This window comes from Hyla sarda, chromosome 4, assembly GCF_029499605.1.
Source record: "Hyla sarda isolate aHylSar1 chromosome 4, aHylSar1.hap1, whole genome shotgun sequence".
NCBI classification, from domain to species: Eukaryota; Metazoa; Chordata; class Amphibia; order Anura; family Hylidae; genus Hyla; species Hyla sarda.
Genome location: NC_079192.1, coordinates 99,806,949 through 99,824,116, shown reverse-complemented (window position 1 = coordinate 99,824,116; position 17,168 = coordinate 99,806,949). Strand labels below are relative to the sequence as shown.

Genomic DNA, 17,168 nt, shown 5'->3' with positions numbered 1-17,168 from the left:
TCTGCAGTATTGAGGGAGCAGTTTCCTCAGCATTGTTCAGGTTTGTTTCAACATGTATATATAGTTCTTGGGGCCTACTGGTGTTTTGGGGGCTCCTCCTGGCTTTAGTATGATGAGTTATTTAGACAGAAGCTGGTGGTGCACCCTCACATTCGCTGGGGTCAGAAAGATGTGGGTATTTGGATTAATTTAATGATTCCTCAGCATCATTTGCCTGCCACTGGCACTCTTTCGGAAGGGGGTGTGCTTTGCGTTTAATGACTCCCTGTGCCGGAGGCAGGCCAACTGTTGATATAAACATGAGTGTGCCCAAATAGGAACCTGGCAGTTCCGTCTAATAAATCACTTGTCCTTACCACAGAAAAGGTCTCTGAATAATGAGGTATTAACTTCTGATGTTTCTGTGATTTACTCTTCATTTGACTCGGCTATGTCAGTGCTGTGCAGGTGTGGTCCGTGCACTGTTCTGGCTAATGGCGACATTAAATCAGCTTTTAGATTATTACCTGTTTGTGAATCAGTTTACAATTCTCTTGGTTTTATTTTGATAAGGTGCTACCTATGGGGTTTTCTTTCTCTTATTTTGAGTCTTTCTTTTCATTTCTTCAGTGGGTGATTTCTTCAGCATCAGGTCATGACTCTTTACTGCATTATATGCATGATTTTTTGTTTATTGACAGATGTTTGTCAGACTTTGTTAGATTGTTTTCTATTTTTTAGAGATTATTTTGGAGTACCTTTTAGCTGTAGAAATTTTTTTTTTTTCCATGTTGTTGTTTAGAGTTCTTTGGTAATACTGTTGACACCGATTCTATGCAGTGTAGTATTCCCAGAGTTACGGTTCAGGTTATGTTGTCATTAATTAACACTATGCTTTCTAAGCAAAAGGTGACTTTGAAGGAGTTACAGAGTTTGTTGGGTTTGTTCAATTTTGCGGTCCGGGTGATTCCCATGGGTCGGGTGTTTTCTAAACTGTTATATCCTGGTACTAGAGATGTTCCCTCATCTCGCTGTTACATCCAATTAGATAGGTCCATGAAGAGTGATTTGTTTTTTTGGCGTAGTTTCTATCTGATTTTAATGGCTCATATATTTAGCAGTAGGAGTTTTGTGACTTGGAAGCTTTGGGAGTTTTCACTGACTCAGCTGGTTCCCTGGATTTTGGTGCATTTTTTGAGGGGCATTGGTGTGCCGAGCCTTGGCCCCTGTCTTGGGTAGAGGCTGGTTTTACTTTAAACATTGTCTTGTTAGAACTTTTCCCCGTAGTGGTTGCTTTGGTAATTTGGGGTGACTTTTCGTAATAGGAGGGTTGTTTTCAACATTAATAATAAGGGGGTAGCTTTTGCTTTGAATTGTTTATCATCCAAGTCTGACCCAGTTGTCAAACTGCTGCGCCATCTTGTTTTAGTGTGCCTTAAGTTAAATGTTTGGGTTAAAGCCTGCTATATTTAATGGTGTTACCAATGATATAGCTGACTCTTTATCACACAGTTAGTTTTGCATGTTTTTCCAGTTGACCCTGGGTGTGGACAAGGAAGGTTCCCTCTGCCCTCCTCATCTCTGGGATCTTTTCTGCGGAATTCGTTTGCTGCCTCTACTTGGTCAAAGTATTGTAAGGCTTGGGCTTTATGTTGTGATTTTTGTGTTCAGAATGGCGGTTCTTCTTTTTCTTCAGAGGTGGGGCCCAGTTTGGATTTTATGTCTTTTTGTTTTTCTTTTTCAGGGATGGTCTTATTCTTATGTATGTAATATGTTAGTGGGGATTTCCTTCTTTCAAAGGTGGTTGTGTCTCTGCCCACTTACTTCCTTTTTTCAGGTTAAACAGTTGTTAAAAGAATATTGTTTGTCTTCTGTGCGGAAGGATAATAGGAGACCTATAGACTTTTCTCTTTTAACCCAGTTTTGTGAGGCTTGCAACTCTGTTTGTAGGGATTCCTATGAGTCTTGTCATTTTCAAATGGCTTTTGTGCTAGCGTTTTTCTGTGCTTTTCAGTTAAGTGAATTTACCTCTGTCAACAAATGCTCTTTGTCGTCTCTGAGTGTTTCGGATGTGCAGTTGTCCCAGTCTGGGTTGTTGGTCGTTGTCAGATTTTCTAAGGCTGATCGTGTGGGTAAGGGTAACTGTTTGCAAGTTAATCCTTTGTCTGATATGTCTTGTTGTCCTGTTTCTCAAGTTTCTTGCTATTTACCTGTTCGTACTAGTGTGTCTGATTCTTTTCTTATCCATCTAGATGGTACCCCTTTGACTGCTTTTCAGTTAAAATTTATTTTTAGTAAGTGTAAATCCTTTTTAGGTCTACAGGATCAGAGATTCCGCTCTCATTCTTTGCGTATAGGATCTGCCACTGAGGCTTCGTGTCTGGTCTTTCTGAGAATGATATTAAATCTATTGGCTATTGGAATTCTGACCATTTCATGTTGTATGTTCGCCCACATTTATTGTTTAACTTTTGAATTCTTTACAGATTTGGAGCCTACCATTGTGTGGATGATTGGACATTCTTTTATACATTGGGCCCACCAGCAGGCTTTGTCCAGGCCATACACAGCTAATCTGGGTTTAGATCTGTCTATTGCTACAGTTTTGTGGTTGGGTGTCCTCAGTCTCTACCTTCCTGGTTTGTATGAGGTATGTATGGCTCAGACTGAGGTTTGGCCTACCCCGGATATATTAGTCCATGTTGGTGGAAATGACCTTGGTCGCTGAAATACTTCTGTGTTATTTCAAGAGTTTAAGCAGTTTTTTTTTCCAGTCTTTATTCCCTAATTGTGTCAGAACAGAGAGTTTTCTTTGTGGAGCGTATCCAGTGCAGGATTAATTGAGGTCTTTGTAGTTATTTGCTATGGGAGGCCATTCCTATCGCTATGTGGATTTTGAAGGTTTCATTCTGTGTCTTTACAAGTCTGATAAGGTTCATTTAAATTAAATTAGTTTAGATATTTTTAATTGAACAGGCCTTGGGCTTTGGGGTGCATGGCTAGTCTGTAGCCATGCTTTTGGGGTTGTCACCCAGCTATGCTGGGCGGACAGGTTATAATATGGTCTCACTTGGAATTCTTTTAATGTTATGATATTTATTTTTATATACCGTATATACTCGAGTATAAGCCGAGTTTTTCAGCACGATTTTTCGTGCTGAAAACACCCCCCTCGGCTTATACTCGAGTGAACTCCCCCACCCGCAGTGGTCTTCAACCTGCGGACTTCCAGAGGTTTCAAAACTACAACTCCCAGCAAGCCAGGGCAGCCATCGGCTGTCCGGGCTTGCTGGGAGTTGTAGTTTTGAAACCTCCGGAGGTCCGCAGGTTGAAGACCACTGCGGCCTTCAACATCATCCAGCCCCCTCTCACCCCCTTTAGTTCTGAGTACTCACCTCCGCTCGGCGCTGGTCCGGTCCTGCAGGACTGTCCGGTGAGGAGGTGGTCCGGTGAGGAGGTGGTCTGGGCTGCTATCTTCACCGGGGAGGCCTCTTCTAAGCGCTTCGGGCCCGGCCTCAGAATAGTCACGTTGCCTTGACAACGACGCAGATGCGTCGTTGTCAAGGCAACGGCTCTATTCCGGGCCGGAAGCGCGGAGAAGAGGCGCCCCCGGTGAAGATAGCAGCCCGGACCACCTCCTCACCGGACCACCTCCTTACCGGTCAGCCCTGCAGGACCGGACCAGCGCCGAGCGGAGGTGAGTACTCAGAACTAAAGGGGGTGAGAGGGGGCTGGATGATGTTGAATGCCGCAGTGGTCTTCAACCTGCGGACCTCCGGAGGTTTCAAAACTACAACTCCCAGCAAGCCCGGACAGCCGATGGCTGCCCGGGCTTGCTGGGAGTTGTAGTTTTGAAACCTCTGGAGGTCCGCAGGTTGAAGACCACTGAGGGCGAATGATGAGAAGAGGATGATGAAGGGGGGGGGGGTGTGGGGATGATGAAGGGGGGTGGGGATGATGAAGGGGGGGGGTGTGGGATGATTACAAGGGGATGATGAAGGGGGGATGTGTGGGATGATAAGGGGATGTGTGGGATGATGACAAGGGGATGATGAAGGGGGGATGTGTGGGATGATAAGGGGATGTGTGGGATGATGACAAGGGGATGATGAAGGGGGGATGTGTGGGATAAGGGGATGTGTGGGATGATGACAAGGGGATGATGAAGGGGGGATGTGTGGGATGATGACAAGGGGATGATGAAGGGGGGATGTGTGGGATGATAAGGGGATGTGTGGGATGATGACAAGGGGATGATGAAGGGGGGATGTGTGGGATAATAAGGGGATGTGTGGGATGATGACAAGGGGATGATGAAGGGGGGATGTGTGGGATGATGACAAGGGGATGATGAGGATGTTAATGACGGGTCTGGATGATGACAGGGGGGGATGAGGTATTTCCCACCCTAGGCTTATACTCGAGTCAATAACTTTTCCTGGGATTTTGGGTTGAAATTAGGGGTCTCGGCTTATACTCGAGTATATACGGTAAATATTCATTTATTTTGGTTGTTTGGTGAATTTGTGGTTACACTTAATAATGGGCATAATTTTCCCCACAGTTGGGGTTTGTCTTTATTATATTGTTTGTTTTAAAATATAGAGGCTTGCACTCCCATGATTCTGGTGTATGAAGGAAAGATTTTGTGATTGTTTGTTTGTTATTCCTTTATTAAATAAAATTCACATGGCTTTGAATTGGAGACTACTCCACTAAACCTAAGTGTATAAGTTGTCAGGACTACTTTGGAAACCCAAAATAACGAATGATCAAACTGGTCACTAAAAAAACATGACAGAATAAGATGGTTGTCCATCTGGTTACATTCCATAACACATTGAAATATGCTATAAATGTTTGGTTGTTCAAAATGGGATGTGATATATGGTGGAAATTACCGTACTTGGATAACTTATCTCTGATTTATTTTATCCGAATTTATATTAGATAACATTTAAATAATAGATTGTGTCTATTACGTGTGTCTATGTATGGTAAACAAACCAGTATGGTTAGTAACAAGTTGAAACAGGGAAAACAAGGGGAAATGGAGATGGATTTCAGCAGTATCATGGCAGTGAAGTCATTCATATAGCTTGAGAGACAGCCTAAAATGGTATTATTGGAGACGTTTGCAGCACCCAATGAAATATTAAGCCAGTGACATGTCCCAGGTATAGGTGAGTAACAAACAGGCAACCACCAAGCAGAAAAGGGTAGCTTACACTAATATGATAGGGAAGGGAAGACCGTTGACTTTTCAGGAATAATTTGAAAGGCTGGTGGCTTTCTTGTTATACAACAGATAGCCAATATGGCTTCATAAATTCATTTGTAAAGGTAGGCTGCAACAGTTGTCAGAATGGTAATAGGAACACTTGGGACCCCCTTGATCTCTGGAACAGGAGCCCTGGCTGTCAGTTAGGAGCTTGGATAGGGGTTTTGGGATGAAATAGTTTTGACTGGAGTTCTCCTTTAACTTTCATGTGTTTATAGTGGGGAAGCGGCTGCCGTGGGGAAGCGGACTACTGTGTCTATAGTCGGGAAGCAGCTGCCATTCAGCTCTGGTAGTCGCTTATTTTTTTCAAGAACAAAGGGGTCATCCATTTGAAATCCAAAATGCCTGGCCATTCTCTCCCCTGACAAATTATGTTGTGAGGTCCCCTTCCCCTTTCACTTTAGCTTAGGTTCCCAATGTCATTGAGTGGCGAAAAAAGATTGGACCTGCAGTGTTTTTTTCTCCGCTCTACTCCTTTCAATGAACTGAGCGGTGGAGCTTCTTTTAGCAGAGAACAGCTGCAGTGTGAATGTAGCCTTAGGGTATGGTCACATGATGGAATTTCTGTTTGGAAATATAAGACCAGTCTATATTATATAAGTGTTTCCTTACAGAGAACAAGGGGGAAGATTCATCAAAACTTGTGCAGAGGAAAAGTCCACCAGTTGCCCATAGCAACCAATCAGATCGCTTCTTTCATTTTTGAGACAGCCTCTGAAAAATGAAAGAAGCAAGCTGATTGGTTGCTATGGGCAACTGGTGGACTTTTCCTTAGCACGGGTCTTGATGAATCTCCCCCCATGATCACTGAGTTTCACAGCTAATTCTTGCTCATGTAAATGCTAATGGTTTTCCATCTTGCCTATATTTCCAGCTGAAACAACTTTTATCTGTAAATGATGTGTATGACCAGAACCAGAATTAGTGGCAACATCTGAGCATGTATGACAAGTCTACAAGCAGTATTAGGAAATAATATTTTTTTTTATAGATAAAAACCATCACAGTAGGGTTCTTAGATTTAGGTACTTTAGGTACTTTACTTAGTAAACAAGCTTGATGTGTTCTACTAATACAAGGTAAAACCGTCTCACACTGCGCTTTACATTGTGAATCACCAAGTCCTTTGTGCCAGTGATAGGGTTAAGGGATTATTCAATTCAGAAAATATTTTCCCCCATCCTGGCACAAGTCCTCAGTCTAAATATAGAGATGCCATTCTCTGTGCTTTTCTGCATGTGTCTCTACATCTCTACAGTAAAAGCGGCCTCTGTATAGCGATAGTATATTGTAAGTGATACATTCCCACAATAATCCTTGGGTTGATGTCTATTTGTAAGACACCTTAAATAGACTTGCATTGAGGAGGGGGTGGGGCGTGACATCATGAGGTGGTGGGGCTATGATGTCACGAGCTCCCGCTGCTGGCTCCAACGTTCGGAACAGTTTGTCCCAAATCCTGAGCGGTGGAGTACCCCTTTAAATACCCTCTTCTAGCCACTCACTTCATACTAAGTCGTTTCTACTAAATACATGTAAATTGTATATCACATTAAAATATCAAAGTATCTACTATATGCCGCACCAGCAAGCATAATTGTATAAAACCAAACTGGAGCTGATGGCAGTTACCAAACTTATAAAAATCACCTTTTTTTTATTTCTTTTCCAAGGGAAAAGGAGGTGGGGCCAAGTTGGTAAAGTGCTATAGCCTGGTACATCTTCTCGCTTGCCCTCACCTCCCAACCCCTACAGGGCTGTGTACAGGAATCAAGGTGGAGCTGGGAGGTGAGGGCAAGTCAGAAAGAGTGCTAAGCTAAAACAGCTCAGCCCTGCCTCCATCCTACTTGACTTTGAAATAAAATGATAATTTTATAAGTTTGGCAACCTCCATTAGCTTCAGGAAAGGTGCAGTTTTCTTTTATGCCCTTACAACTAGCCAATGGCGTCTGCAGCTTTTAGCAGTAAATACAACTGACAGATTTTTGGTGGCCCAGTATAGGAGTTGCTCTCCTGTACCCTTTATGTCCTGTATGGTGGACTCTATTTCAGTGTCCCCTGAGTCCACCTTCATTATGTGTATCCTAAAGGGTTAACAGTGCCTTATTAGATGTATTGAAATTGGCTTTCTAATGTTCATAAGCCTTTAAATGTTGTTACCAAGTCCTGTGTAACCAGGGAAGGTGTCAGTGACCAGGTGACTTGTGTAGTGACCTATGGGAGTCCTCCAAATTGCTCCCTTATAAACCAAGGGAGGAGCTAGCTGAAGAGTTCTGTTGAGTTCTTGCTGAGGAGCAGTACAGTCAAGACCTGAGAGTGTCTGGTGTCCTAAGGGAGACCTAGGCCTAACCATACAGCCACGCTTCAATCACCAAGTGCCCGTTCAGGTGAACGTCAAAGCCTGGTAAGCAACAACAGGGGTGAAGTCTAGTCAGTCATAGTCAAGTCTAACAAGTCTGCTAAAGTCAGCGTGGGATTGCATAATTTAGTCCAAGTCCACTACAAGTCCCAGCGAGCCGCAAGTCTCCTTAAGTCACTGGTCATCTCCTTGGGCCTAACTGAGCTGTAAAGACTATTCCAGCTGTCTGCCTCAGTAAAGCTGCCGTTGTTCCGTAACTTTGCATCGGAGTGATTATGTGCCCCGCACCTAGCCCAGGATCCAGCAGTCATACCTCGGGTGGTGTAGAGGATAACCACACCCTGGCGTCATGAACACAAGGGGTTAATGCCATCTGCCCCTAGAATAATAACATCTGCCCTTCATCACACCCTCACCACAGATTTTCAATTTATCATTAGCCATTGATGATACAGTATGTGACAATGCCATAAAGTGTATACTGAAGCGTTTCCCCCAAAAGTTTAGAAACTCTTTCAACCTGTCTATCATTCCTTTTGAAATCATACATGGGTCTGGAATACAAGATTCAGGGTTGCCAGGGTCCTTATTCTGGAGAGTTCACAGAGCTGTCCCTTTGCCTGCAGCGCTGACAGCACTGTAAGAACTAGACAGGGAGCTCCTTCCATGTACTTGCAAAATAATGTCTCTGCAAGTTTTTTTTTTGTAATGCCCTATTTAATTCTTTATGGTTCTTTTCAGATTTTCTTGTTTCCACTAAATGCATGTCTCAAGAGAAGAGATAGTCTCGTGACAAATGCATTTATTAGATACATGAACTTCTATAAGAAAACGTATACCAAAAATTCATGTTTGTGTATTTTCCAATACATTCTGTTGTTTTAGCAAGATAACATAGATGTGTATAGATATCTGCGCTATTCCACACAGAGAAAACTGCATGTGTCGATTTACATCTACATTCCTTTACATGTACTGTTTACTTCTACAGTCATATACTTCTACAGTCATATACTTCTACAGTCATATACTTCTACAGTCATATACTTCTACAGTCATATACTTATACAGTCATATACTTCCACAGTCATATACTTATACAGTCATATACTTCCACAGTCATATACTTCTACAGTCATATACTTATACAGTCATATACTTCTACAGTCATATACTTCTACAGTCATATACTTCTACAGTCATATACTTCTACAGTCATATACTTATACAGTCATATACTTCCACAGTCATATACTTCTACAGTCATATACTTCTACAGTCATATACTTCTACAGTCATATACTTCTACAGTCATATACTTCTACAGTCATATACTTCTACAGTCATATACTTCTACAGTCATATACTTCCACAGTCATATACTTCCACAGTCATATACTTCTACAGTCATATACTTCTACAGTCATATACTTCTACAGTCATATACTTCTACAGTCATATACTTCCACAGTCATATACTTCTACAGTCATATACTTCTACAGTCATATACTTCTACAGTCATATACTTCTACAGTCATATACTTCTACAGTCATATACTTCTACAGTCATATACTTCTACAGTCATATACTTCCACAGTCATATACTTCTACAGTCATATACTTCTACAGTCATATACTTCTACAGTCATATACTTCTACAGTCATATACTTCTACAGTCATATACTTCTACAGTCATATACTTCCACAGTCATATACTTCTACAGTCATATACTTCTACAGTCATATACTTCTACAGTCATATACTTCTAAAGTCATATACTTCCACAGTCATATACTTCCACAGTCATATACTTCCACAGTCATATACTTCTACAGTCATATACTTCTACAGTCATATACTTCTACAGTCATATACTTCCACAGTCATATACTTCCACAGTCATATACTTCCACAGTTATATACTTCCACAGTCATATACTTCCACAGTCATATACTTCCACAGTCATATACTTCCACAGTCATATACTTCTACAGTCATATACTTCTACAGTCATATACTTCTACAGTCATATACTTCCACAGTCATATACTTCCACAGTCATATACTTCCACAGTCATATACTTCCACAGTCATATACTTCTACAGTCATATACTTCTACAGTCATATACTTCCACAGTCATATACTTCTACAGTCATATACTTCTACAGTCATATACTTCTACAGTCATATACTTCTACAGTCATATACTTCCACAGTCATATACTTCCACAGTCATATACTTCCACAGTCATATACTTCTACAGTCATATACTTCTACAGTCATATACTTCCACAGTCATATACTTCTACAGTCATATACTTCTACAGTCATATACTTCTACAGTCATATACTTCTACAGTCATATACTTCTACAGTCATATACTTCTACAGTCATATACTTCCACAGTCATATACTTCCACAGTCATATACTTCCACAGTCATATACTTCTACAGTCATATACTTCTACAGTCATATACTTCCACAGTCATATACTTCTACAGTCATATACTTCTACAGTCATATACTTCTACAGTCATATACTTCCACAGTCATATACTTCCACAGTCATATACTTCCACAGTTATATACTTCCACAGTCATATACTTCCACAGTCATATACTTCCACAGTCATATACTTCCACAGTCATATACTTCTACAGTCATATACTTCTACAGTCATATACTTCTACAGTCATATACTTCCACAGTCATATACTTCCACAGTCATATACTTCCACAGTCATATACTTCCACAGTCATATACTTCTACAGTCATATACTTCTACAGTCATATACTTCCACAGTCATATACTTCTACAGTCATATACTTCTACAGTCATATACTTCTACAGTCATATACTTCTACAGTCATATACTTCCACAGTCATATACTTCCACAGTCATATACTTCCACAGTCATATACTTCTACAGTCATATACTTCTACAGTCATATACTTCCACAGTCATATACTTCTACAGTCATATACTTCTACAGTCATATACTTCTACAGTCATATACTTCTACATTCTACAGAAACAGCTTTTACTAAGGTGTCACATGACCTGATGACGAAATCTCAAGAAAGCTACTCTTTGTTGATCCTCTTGGATCTATCTTCTCAGTATGCTTCGCTTTATTGACCTAAAGGACTCTGCAGTCTCCTGGTTTCCTTCCTACCCCTCTGACCGCTCCTTTAGTATATCTATACTTCTACAGTATTTTACTTTTCCCCCTTTCCCCTTACTGTTGGGGTTCCTCAGGGATCAGTACTTACCCTCTCCTCTTTCTCTTTATACAGCCCCGATTGGGCAAACTATCTGCCGATTTGGCTTTCATTATTATGTACGCTGATGACACTCAGCTATATACCTCTTCCCATGACATCACTCCTGCAGTCCTACAAAACACTAGTGATTGTCTGTCCTCTGTCTCAGACATCATGTCCTCCCTATATCTAAGACGGAGCTTCTTAGACGGAGCTTCGTGTTTCCCCTTCTACTAACCTACCTAAACCTAAAATTTCCGTCTGTGTGTGGCACTGCCATAACGCGTAGGCAGCATGCCAGTTGTCTTGGGGTCATGCTACACTCCGATGTCACCTGTGCTCTATTTTTTACTGTTGATGCAGATAGAACTCTTGTTGCTCTGATTCATTTTCGTCTGCTGTCAACAGGTCTCTCTTTTTGTTAACAACAGCCAGACTTATCTTCCTCTCCAGCCGCTGCTCTGATGCTTCTCCCCTCTGCCAGTCACTACACTGGTCACCTGTTCAGTCCAGAATACAGTGACCCCCCAACCTACGATGACCCTGACATACGATCATTTCAAAATACGATGGCCTCTCAGAGGCCATCGCATGTTGAAGGGGCCATCGCATTAACGGCTATCCGGCAGCCCAGACTGCTTCAGGTGCCCCGTGTGGTCCGTTGACGATCACTCACCTGTCCTCGGGGCTCCGGCGCATCCTCTTCAGGATCCCCTGCATCGTCGGCGCTCTCCATCGTCGTCATCACGTCACTCCGCACGCCGTCCCCTCATCCAATAGGAGCGGCGTGCGTAGCAACGTGATGGCGGTGATGGAGAGCGAGGATGCCGGGGAAGCAGAGGCCTTGCTGGAGCATCGGGGGCACCCTGGGGACGCGGCGACAGTGATGAAAGGAGACATCCGGGGAAGCGGTAACAAGCGGTGACAGTCCGGAGCGGCGGGGACACATGAGTATAACTTCCAATACCAGTGGTCTTCAACCTGCGGACCTTAAGATGTTGCAAAACTACAACTCCCAGCATGCCCGGACAGCCGTTGGCTGTCCGGGCATGCTGGGAGTTGTAGTTTTGCAACATCTGGAGGTCCGCAGGTTTTAGACCACTGTCCTATACTATACATTGCACGGATCCCTCAACATACGATGGTTTCAACAAACAATGGTCCATTTGGAACGGATTACCATCGTATGTTGAGGGACCACTGTACAATATGAACTCCACACTCTCTCACAAAACTCTCCACAGTGCTGCACCTCTCTACATCTATCTCTTCCCTCACCTCTACCATCCTATACGTGCTGGTAGTTCTGTTAATGGCCCAAAACTAACATCTTATATATTCCGAACCCTTTTACTCCTGCCTCCAAGGCTTTGCTCATGCTGCACCATTTCTTTGGAAAGCGATACCGAGAACAATCCGAATAATTCCTAACACCCACAGTTTTCTGAGTGCCCTAAAGACACATCTCTTTAGGCAGGCCTATAACATTCCCTAATTGGTTTCCCCTACGTTACCCACCCTCACCTTTAATGACGCATACATTATGGTATCTGACGACTGGCTCAGCGACCTTTGTGTGATCTACCCTATTTATATGATGATGGTTGGACCATTATACAAATAAAGCACTTTCTTCCTTTTGCCTCAACCCCATTCCTCATAGATTGTAGGCTTGTGTAGAGGGCCCTCGCTCTTCTTGTCTTGTCGGAGTCACACCTTACCTTTCTTGCTCATAATGTGGTTGGGCTTCAATGTGAATATGCAGAGGGAGGTTCTCTAAAGGTTCATGTTTGCCTATATTTTGCCAGCCCGTACAGATAGATCTTTTCTTGACATTGTTTTGGCACTTTGTAGGCTTGCTCTCATAAGGGTTTATGCCTTTTAACATAGTAGATTGTGAATGACAAATTTTTAACCTTTAAAAAAAGCAATTCCCAGGGTTGTAAGGAAGTCCCAGAGCAACTAGCAGCTCGGGTCACCAGATGTCCCAAGCATGTTTTCCCAGTGATTGCCCAAAGTATTCTAATTCACAAAAACATGCTGTGCAGATCATCCTTAACATATAAAAGGCTAATATTCAAATGAATTGCACTGAATAGTTTATACAACATGTAATGTCTGGCTATTAACCTGTAATATATTCAAGAACACTTATAGTACACGTCATGAAGGGGCGGAGCTATGACATCACGAGCTCCCGGCGCCAGCGTTCAGAACAGTTTGTTCCAAACGTTGAGCAGCGGAGTACCCCTTTAAATATTCTCCTGCATTGGGAATTGCTTTTCTTTCCTAACCAAATAGTGTAAACTTGTTTTGGATTCACTGTTTTCTTTCTGTAACTATATGAAATATATATATATATATATATATATATGTCTATTGTTTTTTGAATAAAGATAACATGATTTTTTCATAATTTTTTGAGTAGCTCCATTTGTTTGGGTATTATTCAGTCATAGCAGTCTATATTTGGCAATACACTTTTTTCTTAGTGGGTTCATTTCTACTATATCCTTTATACGGGTAAACAATATATCCACAGTGTTAGATATATTATACTATGTTGTGCCCCCCCAAAGATACTTGTACATGCGGCTGGGGTTTCTATTTAGTAGAGAAAGGCTGCAACACTCACCGAATAAGAGCATTTGTCCTTTAATACAGTGGTCCCTAACCCAGTCCTCAAGGCCTAGCAGCATTCCAAGTTTTTTTTTAGAAATGGGCACTGTCAGATCCAAAAACTTTTTAAAATGTTCTTACTGATGAAAATTAAAGACCTTTTGTAATATGGTTGTTTAAAATATGTTGAATATTTAATAAAGAAAACAGCTCCTGGTAATCCCACCACTAGGGGTCCCCATACCTACTGGGACACTACCCAGTCCTGCAACAGCATCAGCTTGTACATGAGTCATGGACAAGAGATGACTCATGGACAATTGTCACGATGCCGGCTGGCAGGTAGTGGACCCTCTGTGCCAGAGAGGGATTGGCGTGGACCGTGCTAGTGGACCGGTTCTAAGCCACTACTGGTTTTCACCAGAGCCCGCCGCAAAGCGGGATGGTCTTGCTGCGGCGGTAGTGACCAGGTCGTATCCACTAGCAACGGCTCACCTCTCTGGCTGCTGAAGATAGGCGCGGTACAAGGGAGTAGGCAGAAGCAAGGTCGGACGTAGCAGAAGGTCGGGGCAGGCAGCAAGGATCGTAGTCAGGGGCAACGGCAGAAGGTCTGGAAACACAGGCAAGGAACACACAAGGAACGCTTTCACTGGCACTAAGGCAACAAGATCCGGCAAGGGAGTGCAAGGGAAGTGAGGTAATATAGGGAAGTGCACAGGTGAAAACCCTAATTGGAACCACTGCGCCAATCAGCGGCGCAGTGGCCCTTTAAATCGCAGAGACCCGGCGCGCGCGCGCCCTAGGGAGCGGGGCCGCGCGCGCCGGGACAGAACAGACGGGGAGCGAGTCAGGTAGGGGAGCCGGGGTGCGCATCGCGAGCGGGCGCTACCCGCATCGCGAATCGCATCCCGGCTGGCAGCAGGATCGCAGCGCCCCGGGTCAGAGGACGTGACCGGAGCGCTGCAGCGGAGGGAGTGAAGCGAGCGCTCCGGGGAGGAGCGGGGACCCGGAGCGCTCGGCGTAACAGTACCCCCCCCCTTGGGTCTCCCCCTCTTCTTGGAGCCTGAGAACCTGAGGAGCAGACTTTTGTCAAGGATGTTGTCCTCAGGTTCCCAGGATCTCTCTTCAGGACCACAACCCTCCCAGTCTACTAAAAAAAAATTTTTCCCTCTGACCTTTTTGGCAGCCAAAATTTCCTTGACCGAGAAGACGTCCGAGGAGCCGGAAACAGGAGTGGGAGGAACAGATTTGGGAGAAAAACGGTTGAGGATGAGTGGTTTGAGAAGAGAGACGTGAAAGGCATTAGGGATACGAAGAGAAGGAGGAAGAAGAAGTTTATAAGAGACAGGATTAATTTGACACAAAATTTTGAAAGGACCAAGATAGCGTGGTCCCAACTTGTAGCTAGGGACACGGAAGCGGACATATTTAGCGGAGAGCCATACCTTGTCTCCAGGGGAAAAAACGGGGGGAGCTCTTCTTTTCTTATCCGCGAACCTCTTCATGCGTGAAGAAGCCTGTAAGAGAGAATTTTGGGTCTCTCTCCATATAATGGAAAGGTCACGAGAAATTTCATCCACAGCGGGCAGACCAGAGGGCAAGGGGGTAGGGAGGGGGGGAAGAGGGTGACGGCCGTACACCACGAAAAATGGGGATTTGGAGGAAGATTCAGAGACCCTGAAGTTATACGAGAATTCGGCCCATGGAAGGAGATCTGCCCAGTCATCCTGGCGGGAGGAAACAAAATGTCGCAAATAATCCCCCAGGATCTGGTTAATTCTTTCTACTTGTCCATTGGACTGGGGATGATATGCAGAGGAAAAATTTAATTTAATCTTGAGTTGTTTACAGAGAGCTCTCCAGAATTTAGACACGAATTGGACCCCTCTATCCGAGACAATCTGCGTAGGCAACCCGTGAAGACGAAAAATGTGTACAAAAAATTGTTTAGCCAACTGAGGCGCAGAAGGAAGACCAGGAAGAGGGATGAAATGTGCCATTTTGGAGAATCGATCAACGACCACCCAAATAACGGTGTTGCCACGGGAAGGGGGTAAATCAGTAATAAAATCCATACCAATCAGAGACCAAGGCTGTTCGGGGACAGGCAGAGGATGAAGAAAACCAGCGGGCTTCTGGCGAGGAGTCTTATCCCGGGCACAGATAGTGCAGGCTCGCACAAAGTCCCCAACATCCGTCTCCAGAGTCGGCCACCAATAGAAGCGGGAGATGAGTTGCACAGATTTCTTGATGCCCGCATGACCTGCGAGATGGGAGGAGTGACCCCATTTGAGGATTCCGAGGCGTTGGCGTGGAGAAACAAAGGTCTTTCCTGGAGGAGTCTGCCTGATGGAGGCAGGAGAAGTGGAGATCAGGCAGTCAGGTGGAATGATGTGTTGCGGAGGGAGATCAACTTCTGAGGCATCCGAGGAACGAGAGAGAGCATCGGCCCTAATGTTCTTATCGGCAGGACGAAAGTGAATCTCAAAATTAAATCGGGCAAAGAACAGAGACCACCGGGCCTGGCGAGGATTCAGCCGTTGGGCCGACTGGAGGTAGGAGAGGTTCTTGTGGTCGGTGTAGATAATAACAGGAAATCTTGATCCCTCCAGCAGATGCCTCCATTCCTCAAGTGCTAATTTAATGGCTAGAAGCTCTCGATCCCCGATGGAGTAGTTCCTCTCCGCTGGAGAGAAGGTCCTAGAGAAAAAACCACAAGTGACAGCATGCCCGGAAGAATTTTTTTGTAGAAGAACAGCTCCAGCTCCTACTGAGGAGGCATCAACCTCCAATAGGAAGGGTTTGGAAGGGTCAGGTCTGGAGAGCACGGGAGCCGAAGAAAAGGCAGACTTGAGTCGTTTAAAGGAGTCTTCTGCTTGAGGAGGCCAGGACTTGGGATCAGCATTTTTTTTGGTTAAAGCCACGATAGGAGCCACAATGGTAGAAAAATGTGGAATAAATTGCCTGTAATAATTGGCGAACCCCAAAAAGCGTTGGATAGCACGGAGTCCGGAGGGGCGTGGCCAATTTAAGACGGCAGAGAGTTTGTCTGGATCCATCTGTAGTCCCTGGCCAGAGACCAAATATCCTAGAAAAGGAAGAGATTGGCATTCAAACAGACATTTCTCAATTTTGGCATAGAGTTGGTTGTCACGAAGTCTCTGAAGAACCATACGGACATGCTGGCGGTGTTCTTCTAGATTGGCAGAAAAAATTAGGATATCGTCCAGATATACCACAACACAGGAGTATAACAGATCACGAAAGATTTCATTGACAAAGTCTTGGAAGACGGCAGGGGCATTGCACAGTCCAAAGGGCATGACCAGATACTCAAAGTGTCCATCTCTGGTGTTAAATGCCGTTTTCCACTCGTCCCCCTCTCTGATGCGGATGAGGTTATAGGCGCCTCTTAAGTCCAATTTAGTGAAGATGTGGGCACCTTGGAGGCGATCAAAGAGTTCAGAGATGAGGGGTAAGGGGTAGCGGTTCTTAACCGTGATTTTATTAAGACCGCGGTAGTCAATGCAAGGACGTAGGGAGCCATCTTTTTTGGACACAAAGAAAAATCCGGCTCCGGCAGGAGAGGAGGATTTACGGATAAAGCCCTTTTTTAGATTCTCCTGGACGTATTCGGACATGGCAAGAGTCT

At 43.8% G+C, this 17,168-nt stretch overlaps 1 protein-coding gene across 1 annotated transcript in view; it reads left to right on the top strand.

Moving 5' to 3' along the window:
- The first annotated feature begins 6,181 nt into the window (after positions 1-6,181).
- The window catches only part of RASL12 (RAS like family 12), a 101,113-nt gene continuing 90,126 nt past the window's right edge, over positions 6,182-17,168 (top strand). The window contains exon 1 of the mRNA XM_056571748.1: positions 6,182-6,202. The gene's annotated coding sequence lies outside the window, so the exon portion shown is untranslated. The remainder of the gene's footprint in view (positions 6,203-17,168) is intronic.